At 39.4% G+C, this 13549-nt stretch overlaps 1 protein-coding gene across 6 annotated transcripts in view; it reads left to right on the forward strand.

The window, feature by feature from the left end:
• DOCK3 (dedicator of cytokinesis 3) overlaps window positions 1-13549 on the forward strand; it is a 699272-nt gene that overhangs the window by 71087 nt on the left and 614636 nt on the right. The window lies entirely within an intron of this gene.

Below are 13549 nucleotides of genomic sequence, written 5' to 3' on the forward strand. Positions count from 1 at the left end.
GATCTATTAGTCTGTATTTACCACATATTAGTCTTCAGTACCACACTATTTTGATTATCGTAGCTTTATAATAATTCTTGAGATCAGGTAGTGTTAGCTTCCAATTTTTTTATTCTTTTCAGAGTTGTCTTGGCTATTCTATGTCGTCTGCATTTCCATATGAATTTTAAAATCAATTTGTCTATTTCTATAATTGGGATTTTGATTGGGTTGATTAAAATCTATTGATTAATTTGGAGAGAATCATCATCTTAACAATATGGAGTCTTTTGACCAAGGTACAAGGCATATCCACTTATTTAATTTTTTTCAGAAATATTTTAGTTATCAGTATACAGATGTTTCATTTATTTTGACATATTTACCCCTAAGTATTCCATAGGTTTTATGTTAGTTTAAATGGTATTGTTTAAATGGTATTGTTCTGGCTGGGCGTGGTGGCTCATACCTGCAATCCCAGCACTTTGGGAGGCCGAGGCAGACGGATCACTTGAGGTCAGGAGTTCGAGACCAGCCTGGCCAGCATGGTGAAACCCCATCTCTACTAAAAATACAAAAATTAGCTGGGCATGGTGGCGCATGCCTATAATCCCAGCTGCTCAGGAGGCTGAGGCAGGAGAATCTCTTGAACCCGGGAGGCGGAGGTTGCAGTGAGCCAAGATTGCGCCACTGCACTCCCACCTGGGTGACAGAGCAAGACTCTGTCTGAAAAAAAAAAGGGGGGGGGTATTGTTTTTAAAAATATTTTGTTTTCTGCTAGATTATAGAAATGTGGTTGTTTTTTGCATAGTGATCTTCTAATGTATGACACTGCTAAACTCTCTTATTCTAGTAACTGTTTTTGGTAGATTCCATTTGATTTTTAGGTTAGAAAATCATGTTATCTGCAAGTAGAGTTTAACTCTTTCCTTTTCAATTTGTATGCCTTTTATTTATTTTTTTCCTACCTGCCTGACTGCCCTGGCTACAGCCGTCAGTACAGTTTGGAAAGTGGTGTAAGTAGACATTCTTTATTGTTTCTGATCTTTTTCTTTAGAGATGGGGTCTTGCTATGTTGCCCAGGCTGATCTTGAATTCTTTGCCTCAAGTGATCCTTCCACTTCAGCCTCCCAAGGTGCTGGGATTGCAGGTGTGAGCCAGTGTGCCTGGCCCTGTGGTTTCTGAGTTTAGAGGGAAAGGATTCGGTCTTGTAAAGTTGACTTTTTAAACTAGTGAGTTCCCACAGTGAATATAAGTAAACACTGGGTGGGGAAAGACAAGAGATTGTGTAGGATACCAGAGTTGTGGGTGTTCTCTCTAGAGAGCAAAGACAGATCTGGTCACAGCTGGGGAAGGAATGAATAGTCAGTTAAGAGTATGGAAAAAAGAGCTCCAAAGTGCTTGTTGTTGGTAATGTTTGTCCGCTCTTCAAGGAAGAAAGAAATGAATTTCTTGAAACTAAATACAGTCTCTGAAAAACAGTGCTTTATGATGGGACAAGTTGGTACTTTTAGGCTTTCCATGGCTTAGATGTAACATTTCCTCCAAACTCTCTACCCTCTTTCATCGTGGTTTCTTACCAAACTACTTTCTGTTACACCTTGTAGTATACTGTGGTACCAGTAGTAGGTTACCTTGAATAGAGGATGTCAGCACCTTGGATACTGGGAAAGAATGTTCTTCACTGAAAATTTAATTACTTGGTAGGCTGGTTTACATACTGAGTTATTTCTTAGAATTGATTCTCAGGGAGTGTTATGGTGACCTTTATGGGTCAGATGAACTCTGTTTAAAATGCCTTCTTATGTGTTGTAACAAATAATGCTGTCTTTTAGGTCTGTTAGAAAATAGCCATCTAGATTTCTCCTGATGATACTTCCTGCCTGCCTGCCTGCCTTCTTTCCTCCCTCCCTCCCAAAATTAAGATTACATGGGATAATGTGTGTGATATGCCTAGGAAAGTGTTTGAGATGAGAGCAGGCCTTCATCAGTTAGTTTCTTTCTATCAGCATTTGCCTCCTCTTTATAGTTTTTCTAGGTATAGCTTTAACTTGTCTTTCTTTGTTTCAAATATTTAATTAAAATATTGTTTTTCTTCCCTAGCCTGGGACAGATTTAGCATTTAATATTTACATAGCTGTAGGTGAAACGTGCTTTTTATCACTATGTTCTGTTGCAAGTAAATTTGTAGTGTATAGTATGGCACAGGAGAATGGGAACTGGGAAAGTAAGGATTAAGTTTCAGGCAAATGGGGAAGAAAAGAGGTAAAAGAAAACAAGAAGAAGTAAAAGAAGTAAATGATTTTCTTCTCTACCTCATCTTGTAAATAACTTCAGATAATGAGCTTATTTGTTTGGTTTAAGGCTGGAGTGGCTTAGTAAGGATAGATATTTCTGTGAGTCAATCTGTAGTCAACATCCTACCCCAACTTGTTTTTATACCTATTTTTAAAAATCCTATCAGTGGACATCATCTTTCACTGCCTCTTTGGATTAAGCATGTCTCACAGAAAAATCCCATCATAGAGACTTCTTATCATCTAGTAACTCTCTATGCTAAAAAGAAAGGTAGGAAAGACTATCCAGAAGCAAATTACAGTTAATTTGGTATATTTACTCTCTAGTAATATGTCAGATAAAAAGTCTTGGGCCATTTCTATAAACATCATTTCAGATGCCCTAAGGTAGTGTTTAACTGACAGTATTTTCTTTGGGGTATAGCCTAACTCCTTAGTTAATTTTCTGTCTTCCATTACTGTTCTTAAATCCATTATACACTCTGGCCTTTCCCCAGTTTCCTAGTATCCCTTAATGCAGGGGCCCCCAACCCCTGGGCCGTGGACTAGTACCAATCTGTGGCCTGTTAGGAACCGGGCCTCACTGTGGGAGGTGAGCAGTGAGCAAGCCAGTGCTACCACCTGAGCTCCACCTCCTGTCAGATCAGCAGGGGCGTTAGATTCTCATAGGAATGCAAACCCTATTGTGAACTGTGTATGTGAGGGATCTAGGTTGCATGCTCCTTATGAGAATCTAACTAATGACTGATGATCTGAGGTAGGGCAATTTCATCCTCAAACCCTCATTCCTGACCTGGCCCTGGGTCCATGGAAAAATGTCTTCCATGAAACTGGTCTCTGGTGCCAAAAAAGGTTGGGGACCTCTGCCTTAAAGAGTTTACAGTCTACCTTTGATTTTTTTTTTTGAGATAGAGTCTCATTCTGTCGTTCTGTCACCAGGCTGGAGTGTGAGCTATCTTGGCTCACTGCAACCTCCAACTCCCTGGTTCAAGCTATTCTCCTGCCTCAGCCTCCTGAGTAGCTGGGATTACAGGCGCCTGCCACCATGCCCAGCTAATTTTTGTATTTTTAGTAGAGACGGGGTTTCGCCATGTTGGCCAGGATGGTCTCGATCTCTTGACCTCATGATCTGCCTGCCTTGGCCTCCCAAAGTGCTGGGATTACAGTCGTGAGCTACCGCGCCTGGCCTACCTTTGCTTTTGCATTGCAGTGCTTCACTTGCTTTGCATGAGGTAGTGCTAAAATAATAGTTAATTATCAGTTGGGAAAGAAGTGGGGATTGCTTTGGCATTATTCATGGCCAATTTTGTGTGCTTTAAGCTAGATTTTCTCTGCTGTCCATTTGCTCCCAGAGTGTGTTACTCCACCATCCAGCTGGTGTGTGCTGTAGAATGTAAATTAATTTCATAATTGGCCCAAGCAAAACATAATTAAAAAGACAGATTTGCTCTAAGAGATCATCTTTGCAAAGCCAAACAAATTATTTTTTGAGTGAGCCACAATTTTTTTTCTTTTTTATTTGTATGGACAATGTAGAATTAATTTATTGGAATAGCTTCTCATTTAATGTAATAAAATTTTAAGATTAATTAGCAATGCAATGATGCTTCAAATGCAAACAATTTTGATATTGTCTTTTAACCAAGAAGTAAGAAAAAGGGCATAAGTATGTATAGGACTGATGATATTTTTGTGGGTATCTAAAGTAGTATTAGGCGATAATAGGTCTACTTGGATTAAAACTATTTCTAAGGAAAAAGAAGCCCCTGAAGTGACTTTTTTATATGTCCTTTGACCCTGTGACATAAAAAGAATGGACTTTTTTTTTTTTTTAACTTTAAGTTCTGAGATACATGTGCAGAACATGCAGGCTTGTTGCATAGGTATACATGTGCCATGGTGGTTTGCTGTACCTATCAACCCGTCATCTAGGTTTTAAGCCCTGCATGCATCAGGTATTTGTCCTAATGCTCTCCCTCCCCTTTCCCCCAACCCCTGGACAGGCCCCGGTGTGTGATGTTCCCCTCCCTGTGCCCATGTGTTCACATTGAAGAATGGACTTTTTATAAGCAGTTGTTGTGCAATGAATGCATAGGTATTACAGCTTATGTAAATGTTAACTGAAATTCATAGTAGTCTTCCCATCTGATCTTATTATGGTACCACAAAAATAGCACCAGTTAATTACGTATATGATAGCATGTATATAGCTTATGTTTTGATGGTTTGAAATAAACCCCATATATATTAGTCCTTTCACATACTGCTATAAAGATGCTACCTGAGACCAGATAATTTATAAAGGAAAGAGGTTCAGTAGACTCACAGTTCCACATGGCTGGGGAGGCCTTAGGAAACTTACAGTCATGGTGGAAGGCAAAGGGGAAGCAAGCTTGGACCTTCTCACATGATGGTAGGTGAGAGAAGTATGAGGAGTGAAGGGGAGGAGCTTCTTATAAAACCATCAGATCTCCTGAAAACTCACTGATTATCACAAGACCCGCATGGGGGAAGCCACCCCCATGATCCGATCACCTTCTACCAGGTCTCTTCCTAGACATGTGGGGATTATGGGGATTACAATTCAAGATGAGATTTGGGTGGGAACACAGCCAAACTATATCACCCCAGTACCTGCAATGCTTTTTCTTTTTTGTCTTTTCTTTTCTGCTTCATAGGGAAGGTTGTCAAATAGAAAATATGATATTTCACTGGAAGCTTTCTTTGTAAGAAAGGTGTGTTAGGTAATTTAAAAACATTCTAGTGAAGAGATAAACTACTTAGCGACTATAGCCAGGTGCAGTGGCTCACCCCTGTAATCCCAGTACTTTGGGAGGCCGAGGCAGGCGGATCATGAGGTCAAGAGATTGAGACCATCCTGGCCAACATGGTGAAACCCCATCTCTACTAAAAATTAAAAAATAAGCTGGGCGTGGTGGTGTGCACCTGTAGTCCCAGCTACTCAGGAGGCTGAGGCAGGAGAATCATTTGAATCCGGGAGGCGGAGGTTAGAGTGAGCTGAGATCACGCCACTGCACTCCAGCCTGGCGACAGAACGAGAGTCCGTCTGAAAAAAAAAAAACAAAAACAACTGGGAGGCCAAGGTGGGTGGACCGTTTAAGGTCAGGATTTTGAGAACAGCCTGCCCAATATAGTGAAACTCTGTCTCTAATAAAAATAGAAAATTATCCTGGCATGGTGGTGCACACACCTGTAATCCCAACTACTCAGGAGGCTGAAGCAGGAGAATCATTTGAACCCAGGAGGCAGAGGTTGCACAGAGCCGAGATCGCACCACTACACTCCAGCCTGGGTGACAGAGCAAGACTGTCTCAAAACAAACAAACAAACACCCCTACTTATCGACTATTAAGTGGAGGCAGTCATTAAATTACTTCCATGTAGTGTAATGATCTACAATACTATAAATTCCTCCCTCCTGTACTTTGTGCTACCTTTGTTACAAATTTTACTTTACAAAATACCAAAAATATATGACATTGGTACTATTTTTGCTTTAGACTGGGAGTTTGCAAATATTTTCTCTAAAAGGCTAGATAGTAAGTACTTTAGACTTCGTGGGCCATGAGGCAAATTCGAGGATATTATGTAGGTACTTAGATAACAAGAGAGGGAATAGATCTCCACACGTTTTTTTGATGAAATTCAAAATATAATAATTGAATATAATGTTTTGTAATGCCTGCTTACTAATGAGAAGAATAGAATCTTTTTTGAATAACATTTTAGTTACTTAGTGTTCCTTCTTCCCTGTAATCAAAATAATTTATAAATCTTCATCTGTCAGTGCTGATCTGTAATGAGATTTTATGTATTTTATCTGTAGAAATACCTTTTTGTATAAATAGATATTGCCAAATACTGGTGTCACTCCATAGGTGAATTTTTCTTTTTTTTTTGAGACATGGTCTTACTTTGTTGCCCAGGGTGGAGTGCAGTGTGGCGATCACAGCTCACTACAGCCTTAATCTTCTGGGCTCAAGTGATTCTCCCACCTCAGCCTCCCAAGTTGGGACCATAAGTGTGTGCCACCATGCTTGGATAATTTGTTTCTTTGTTCGTTTGTTTTTAGTTTACTTTTTGTAGAGACAGGGTCTCACTATGTTGCATAAGCTGGTCTCAAACTCCTGGGCTCAGGCAGTCCTTCTGTCTTGGCTTCCCAAATTTCTGGGATTACAGGCGTGAGGCACCGTGTCTCACCCATAGGCAAATATTTTAATTTGAGAATATTTGTCACTTTAAAGGCATTTATGGGAATCTGTTAGAGTCTTCTCTTGTTATTTGCCACTTACTATGTTATTATATTGCAAATTAAAGTACTTCTGATGATGGTTAGGTGGCAGCTCATCAGTTGTACTGTTAAATGGATTGTGAAATACAGAAATTTCCTTTGAAGTTGCATTTTCCTTTGCAGTTGCAAGAAGTTTAAAAAATGCTGCAGGCCAGCACTTTGGGAGGCTGAGGCAAGTGGGTCACCTGAGGTCAGGAGTTTGAGACCAGCCTGGCCAACATAGTGAAACCCGGTCTCTACTAAAAATACAAAAATTAGCCGGGCGTGGTGTCACGCGCCTGTAGTCCCAGCTACTTGGGAGGCTGAGGCAGGAGAATCGCTTGAACCAGGGAGTTGGAGGTTGCAGTGAGCCAAGATCGTGCCACTGCACTCCAGCCTGGGTGAGACAGAGTGAGACTCTGTCTCAAAAAAAAAAAAAAAAAAAAATGCCGCAGGAGGAACAGGAAACCAAATACTGCGTGTTTTCACTTATAAGTAGGAGCTAAGCACTGAACACACAAGGACATAAATATGGGAACAATAGACACTTTGGACTACTAGAAGGTAACGGGAGTGGAGTGGGTAGAAAAGCTACCTGCCAGGTACTATGCTAACAACCAGGTGACGGGATTTATACGCCAAACCCAGCATCATGGAGTATTCTCATGTAACAAATCTGTACATTACCCCTTGCATCTAAAAAGTTGAAATAAATAAGAAAACTTTTTAATTGAAAAAATGTTGCAGGAACTACTTTGAGCACATAAACATATTTGCTGCAAATTTGAGTGAGAATGGAGATACTGCTTTTTGTTTTAACAACTTTTTTTTTTTTTTTTTTTTTTGGGACGGAGTTTTGCTCTTGTCGCCCAGGCTGGGGTGCAGTGGTGTGATCTTGGCTCACTGCAACCTCTGCCTTCTGGTTTCAAGCGATTCTCCTGCCTCAGCCTCCCAAGTAGCTGGGATTACAGGTGTGCGCTACCACGCCTGGTCAATTTTGTATTTTTTGTAGAGATGGGGTTTCACCATGTTGGCTAGGCTGGTCTCGAACTCCTGACCTCAGGTAATCCATCTGCCTCGGCCTCCCAAAGTGCTGAGATTACAGGTGTGAGCCACCACTTCCAGCCCGTTTTCACTTTTGACAGCATGGGAAATGTGTAAAGCAGCTTGGTTTTACTTGTGATTCAAGTTGTTGTTGAAATGACTTTACAGCAGTTGTGAGTTTCATATATAAGTGTTTTTTAAGTTTCATTCATTAAAAATATCAAAATTGCAGCAAAAGCTAGTTTCCAAAACTATTTAGTATTTGATAATAGTGGTTGAGGGAAGTTCTCATTCAGAAAAATTTGAGTTTAAGCTTGTAAGCTCAAAAAATTGCAACAACGTGATCACTGCTAATCATCTTACTCTGTACTTGAGCAAGTCATTATATTCAGCTTCAGTTTCTCACAGAGGTTCACATAAGTGAAGATGGTTAAGTCCATGTGAGCGAATGAAGTTCATTATTGACTAATGGTTGTAGAGTCAAATAATTTTTGTAGAGTACTTGTTGATGAATAATAATACCATAGGTTTTAAACATCTTGCATTTTTGTAAGCTTTGTAAATTTGCCAAACTGAACCTTTTTCTGCTCCATGTATAGTATCACCACCATTAGTTGTAACACATCTTAGCAGATACCACTTCAGGTTATAATGAATTAGTGTCTCAACTTGTTTAGTCACTTTGGACTTGCAAGTGACTTTTTGAGTATAACTGAACAGTATCAGTAATATCTGTTGATGTAAAAGAGAACCATTTGAATTATTTTGCCTTTTTATAAAATATACATTGGTTTTTAGTATATTCAGAAGGTTGTGCAACCATCATCATCTAATTTCAGGACATTTTCATCTCCCAGGAAAGAAACTCTGTGCCCAATAGCAATCAATTCTTATTCCCTTCTCCAGAAAATAGATTAGTGAATCCATTTTCTGTGTCCATGTATTTGCCTATACTGGACATTTCATATAAATGGAATCATATCATATATACTCTTTTGTGTATGGCTTCTTTTACTTAGCATAGGATTTCAAGGTGCATCTGTGTTATAGCATGTATCAGTTATTTTATTCTTTTTCTAGGCTAATAATATTCCACTGTATAGATAAGAATTCTGCTGAGGGGCAGAAGTAGGTTTAAGGCTGAGGGAGAGACCAAGGCAAGTTTTAGAACAGTAGTGAGAGTTTATTAAAAAGTTTTAGAGCACGAGTGAAAGGAAGCACAGTATACTTGGAAGAGGGCCAAGTGAGATCCAAATGCCCCATTCAGCCCTGGACTTGAGGTTTTATTTGCTGGCATGGTTCTGGGGTTTCTGTTTCTCCTCCCTTGATTTTTTACCTCGGGGTGGGCTGTCTGCATGTGCAGTGGCCTGCCAGCACTTGGGAGGGCCACATGCACAGTGTGTTTATGGAAGTTGTACACATGCTAATTTGGGGGCGTTTTTCCCTTACCAATAGAGTGTTTCCAGAGGATGGTCATATACTGGTTAAACTCTGCCGTTTTGCCTCATAATGTGCATGCTTGAGTCTGCTCACCCAATTCCTGCGATCTTATTGGGAAGCTGCTGATTACCATCTCCAGGTGTTTTCTATGGTTGCCTGACATTCTGGGAGCGGGGAGCGGGGGCATGTAGGGGGGGTTCTCCTGCCCTGCTTGTCTGTCTACCTGCTCTAACAGATATATCACATTTTGTTTATCAAAACATACATTTTTTTTGTTTTGAACATGTGTGTACAGGTTTTTATGAGAGCATATGTTTTTAGTTCTCTTCAGCATATACCTAGGAGTGGAAATGCTAGATCATATAGTAATTATATGCTTAACTTTTTGAGGAACCAAGCTATTTTTCACAGGAGCTGCACCATTTTGCATTTTCACCAATAATGCATCCTCTCTTACACTTTTGTTATCAGTCTTTTTGATTCTAGCACATGCAGACTGGTATCTTGTGGTTTTGATTAGCATTTCACCAATTACTAATGATGTGGAGCATTTTTTCATGTGCCTGTTGGCCATTTGTATATCTTCTTTGGGAGAAATATCTATTCACATCCTTTCCCTATTTAAAAATTGTGTTATCTTTTTTCTTTTTTGAGACAGGATCTCAGTCTGTCACCCAGGCTGGATCATGGCTCACTGCAGCCTCACTCTCCCAGGCTCAAGCAGTCCTCCCGTCTCAGCCTTCCAAGTAACTGGGACTGCAGGTACACCTCACCACACCTGGCTAATTTTTCATAGAGACAGGGTTTTGCCATATTGCTCAGGCTGATCTTGAACTCCTGGGCTCAAACAATCCATCTGCCTTGGCTTCACAAAATGTTGGGATTACAGGCGTGAGCCACTGTGCCCAGTCAGATTGTCGTCTTTTTTTTTTTTTTTTTCTGAGACTGAGTTTTGCTGTCTCACCCAGGCTGGAGTGCAATGGTGTGATCTCGGCTCACTGCAGCTTCCGCCTCCTGGGTTCAAGCGATTCTCCTGCCTCAACCTCCTAAGTAGCTGGGATTACAGGCGCGCATCACCATGCCTGGCTAATTTTTGTATTTTTAGTAGAGGCAGGATTTCACCATGTTGGCCCGGCTGGTCTTGAACTCCTGGTCTCAAGTGATCCACCTGCCTCGGCCTCCCAAAGTGCTGCGATTACAGGCGTGAGCCACTGCGCCCGGCCCAGATTGTCTTTTTATTGTTGTGTTGTAAAAGTTCTTTGTATAGTCTAGATACAAGTCCCACGTAAGATATGTGATATACAGATATTTTCTCCATTTTGTAGGTTGTCTTTTTACTTTCTTGGTGGTCTTTGTAGTGCAAAAGTTTTACATTTTGATGAAATTTAATTTTCTTTTTTATTGCTTATGTTCTTGGTTTCACATCTAAGAAACAGTTGACAAATTCAAGGCCATAAAGATTTACTCCTGTTTAAGAATTCTGTAGTTTAGCTCTTACATTTAGGTTTAAACCTTTTTGAGATAATTTTTATGTATGATGTGAAGTAAGAATCCAAGTTCATACTTTGCCTGTGGATATCTATTGAAAAGATGATTCTTTCTCCTGTTGAATTGTCTTGGCACCTTTATTGAAAATTAATTGGATGGCTGGGCACGGTGGCTCACACCTGTAATCCCAGCACTTTGGGAGGCTGAGGCGGGCAGATCACGAGGTCAGGAAATTGAGACCATCCTGGCTAACACGGTGAAACCCCGTCTCTACTAAAAAATACAAAAAAAATTAGCCGGGAGTGGCAGCGTGTGCGTGTAGTCCCAGCTATTCGGGAGGCTGAGGCAGGAGAATGGCATGAACCCGGGAGGTGGAGCTTGCAGTGAGCCGAGATCGTGCCACTGCACTCCAGCCTGGGTGACAGAGCGAGACTCTGTCTCAAAAAAAAAAAAAAAAGAAAATTAATTGGACATAAATTTGAAGGTTATCACCCCCCGCCCCAGAGTCTTAGTTCTTTTCCTTTGACATAATTCTATCCTTATGCCACTACCACACTATCTTCACAATTGTAATTTTATAGTAAGTTTTGAAATCGAGAAGTGTGGATCCTTTATATTTTGTCCTCATTTTCAAGATTGTTTTGGATATTCTGGATCTCTGTATCTCTGTTTTTTTATTGTGCTTATATATTACGACAGTAAAAAAAAGATATATAATTAAATTTATAGTTTTAACCATTTGTAAGTGTACAGTTCTGTCTATGGCCATACCACGCTGAACGCGCCGATCTCGTCTGAAAGTGTACAGTTCTGCAGCATCAAGTACATACACACTGTTGTTAAATAACCATCTCCACCATCTATATCTAGAACTTTTTCATCTTCCTTAGCTTGAACTCTGTACCCATTAAAGACTGACTCTTCATTCCACACTTTCCCAGCCCCCAGCAACCAAAATTCTACTTTTTTCTTTATGAATTTGAGCACTCCGGGAACATTGTATTACAGATACTCCTTCTCTTTTGATGAGGGTACATCCAAAAGCTGATTGTAAGATTGAAAAATCATGAATTGAACCATCATAAGTTGAGGATCATCTATAGTGGAATCATATAAAATTTTCCTTTTGTGACTAGCTTATTTTACTTAGTGTAGTACTTTCAAGGTTTATCCATGTTGTAGCATGTCAAGATTTTGTTACTTTGTAAGGCTGAATAATATTCCATTGTAGGCACGTACCATATTTTATCTGTTCATCTGTCAGTGGACACTTGGATTACTTTCACCTTTTCACTATTGTGTATAATCGTGCTAGAACATGGGTATACAAATATCTGTCCTTGTCCCCTGCCTTTGGATATATACGCAGAAGTGGAATGGCTGGATCATATAATTCTGTTTAATATCAAATTAAAATTAAATTTGTTAAATGAAATTAGATATTTAATTAACTAAATTAAGTATTTAATTTAAATTCTTTTTAAATTAAAATAATTATATTTGATTATTCTGTTTAATTCTTTTAGGAATTGCTATACTGTTTTCCACAGTGGCTGCACCATTTTACATCCCCACCAGCAATGCAAAAAGGTTCTAATTTCTCCACACCTTTAACATTTGTTCTTTTTTATTTTTTCATAATAGCCATCCAAATGGGTATGAAGTGGCATCTCATTGTGCTTTGATTTGCATTTTCCTAATGATTAGGGATGTTGAACATCTTTTTATGTGCCTGTTGAGCATCTGTGTATCTTCTTTGCAAAAATGCCTACTCAAGTCTTTTGCCTGTTTTAATAATCAATTTGGGTTGGGTGTTTTGGCCCACACCTGTAATCCCAGCACTTTGGGAAGCCAAGGCAGGAGGACTGCTTGAGCCCAGGAGTTCAATACCAGCCTGGGTGACAAGTAAGACCCCGTCTCTAAAAAAAAAAAAAAATGGAAAAAATTAGCTGGGCATGGTCGCACGTTCCTGTAGTTCCAACTACAGGAAGGCTTGGGAGGCTGAGGTGGGAGTATTGCCTGAGCCCAGGAGTTCAAGGCTACAATAAGCTGTGATCATGCCACTGCACTCCAGCCTGGGTGACCGAGTGAGATATTATTAAAAAAAAAAAAAAATCTGTTTGTTTGTTGCTGATCTGTAGGAGTTCTTTATCCTGTCAGTTAATACCTTATCAGATATATGATTTAAAAATATTTTTTCCCATTCTGTGGATTGTTGTTGATGTAGCCTTTGATGCATACAAGTTTTAAATTTTGATGAAGGCAGACTCTTTTTTTTTTTTTTTCCTGTACTTTTGGTCATGAAGAAATCATTTCCAAACCCAGTGTCATGAAGTTTTCCCTTATGTTTTCTTCTAAGAGTTTTACAGTTATAGCTTTTACTTTTAAGTCTTTGAGCCATTTTTAGTTCATTTTTGTATATGCTGTGAGATAAGGGTGCATCCAACTTTATTCTTTTGCATGTGGTATCCAGTTTTCCACCACCTCTGGTTGAAAAGACAGTCAGTTCTTTGTTGAATGATCCTGGCACTCTTGTCAAAAATCAAGTGATCATTTATGTGAGGGTTTGTTTCTAAGATCACAACTGATTTTTATATGCAGATAGTTCTTGACTTAGGATGGTTTGTCTTATGGTTTTTGGACTTTACTGTGGTGCAAAAGTGATGTGAATTGAGTAGAAATCATACCTTGAGTATTAATACTACCATTCTGTTTTTCACTTTCAGTATAATATTCACTAAATTATATGAGGCATTGAACATCTTATAAAGTAGGCTTTGTGTTAGATGATTTTGTGCAGCTGTAGGCTAATTGAAGTGTTTTGAGCATGTTTAAAATAGGCTAGGTTAAATTATGATGTTTGATAGGTTAGATATTTTAAATGCATTTTCAATTAAAGATATTTTTAACTTACGATGGATTTATCAGAATGTAACCACATTGTTAGTCGAGGAGCATCTGTACAGATTGTGTATCCTGCAATCTTGCTGAACTAGTTTGCTACCTCTAA

The sequence above is a fragment of the Gorilla gorilla genome, chromosome 2 (genome assembly GCF_029281585.2).
Source record: "Gorilla gorilla gorilla isolate KB3781 chromosome 2, NHGRI_mGorGor1-v2.1_pri, whole genome shotgun sequence".
Taxonomy (NCBI): Eukaryota; Metazoa; Chordata; class Mammalia; order Primates; family Hominidae; genus Gorilla; species Gorilla gorilla.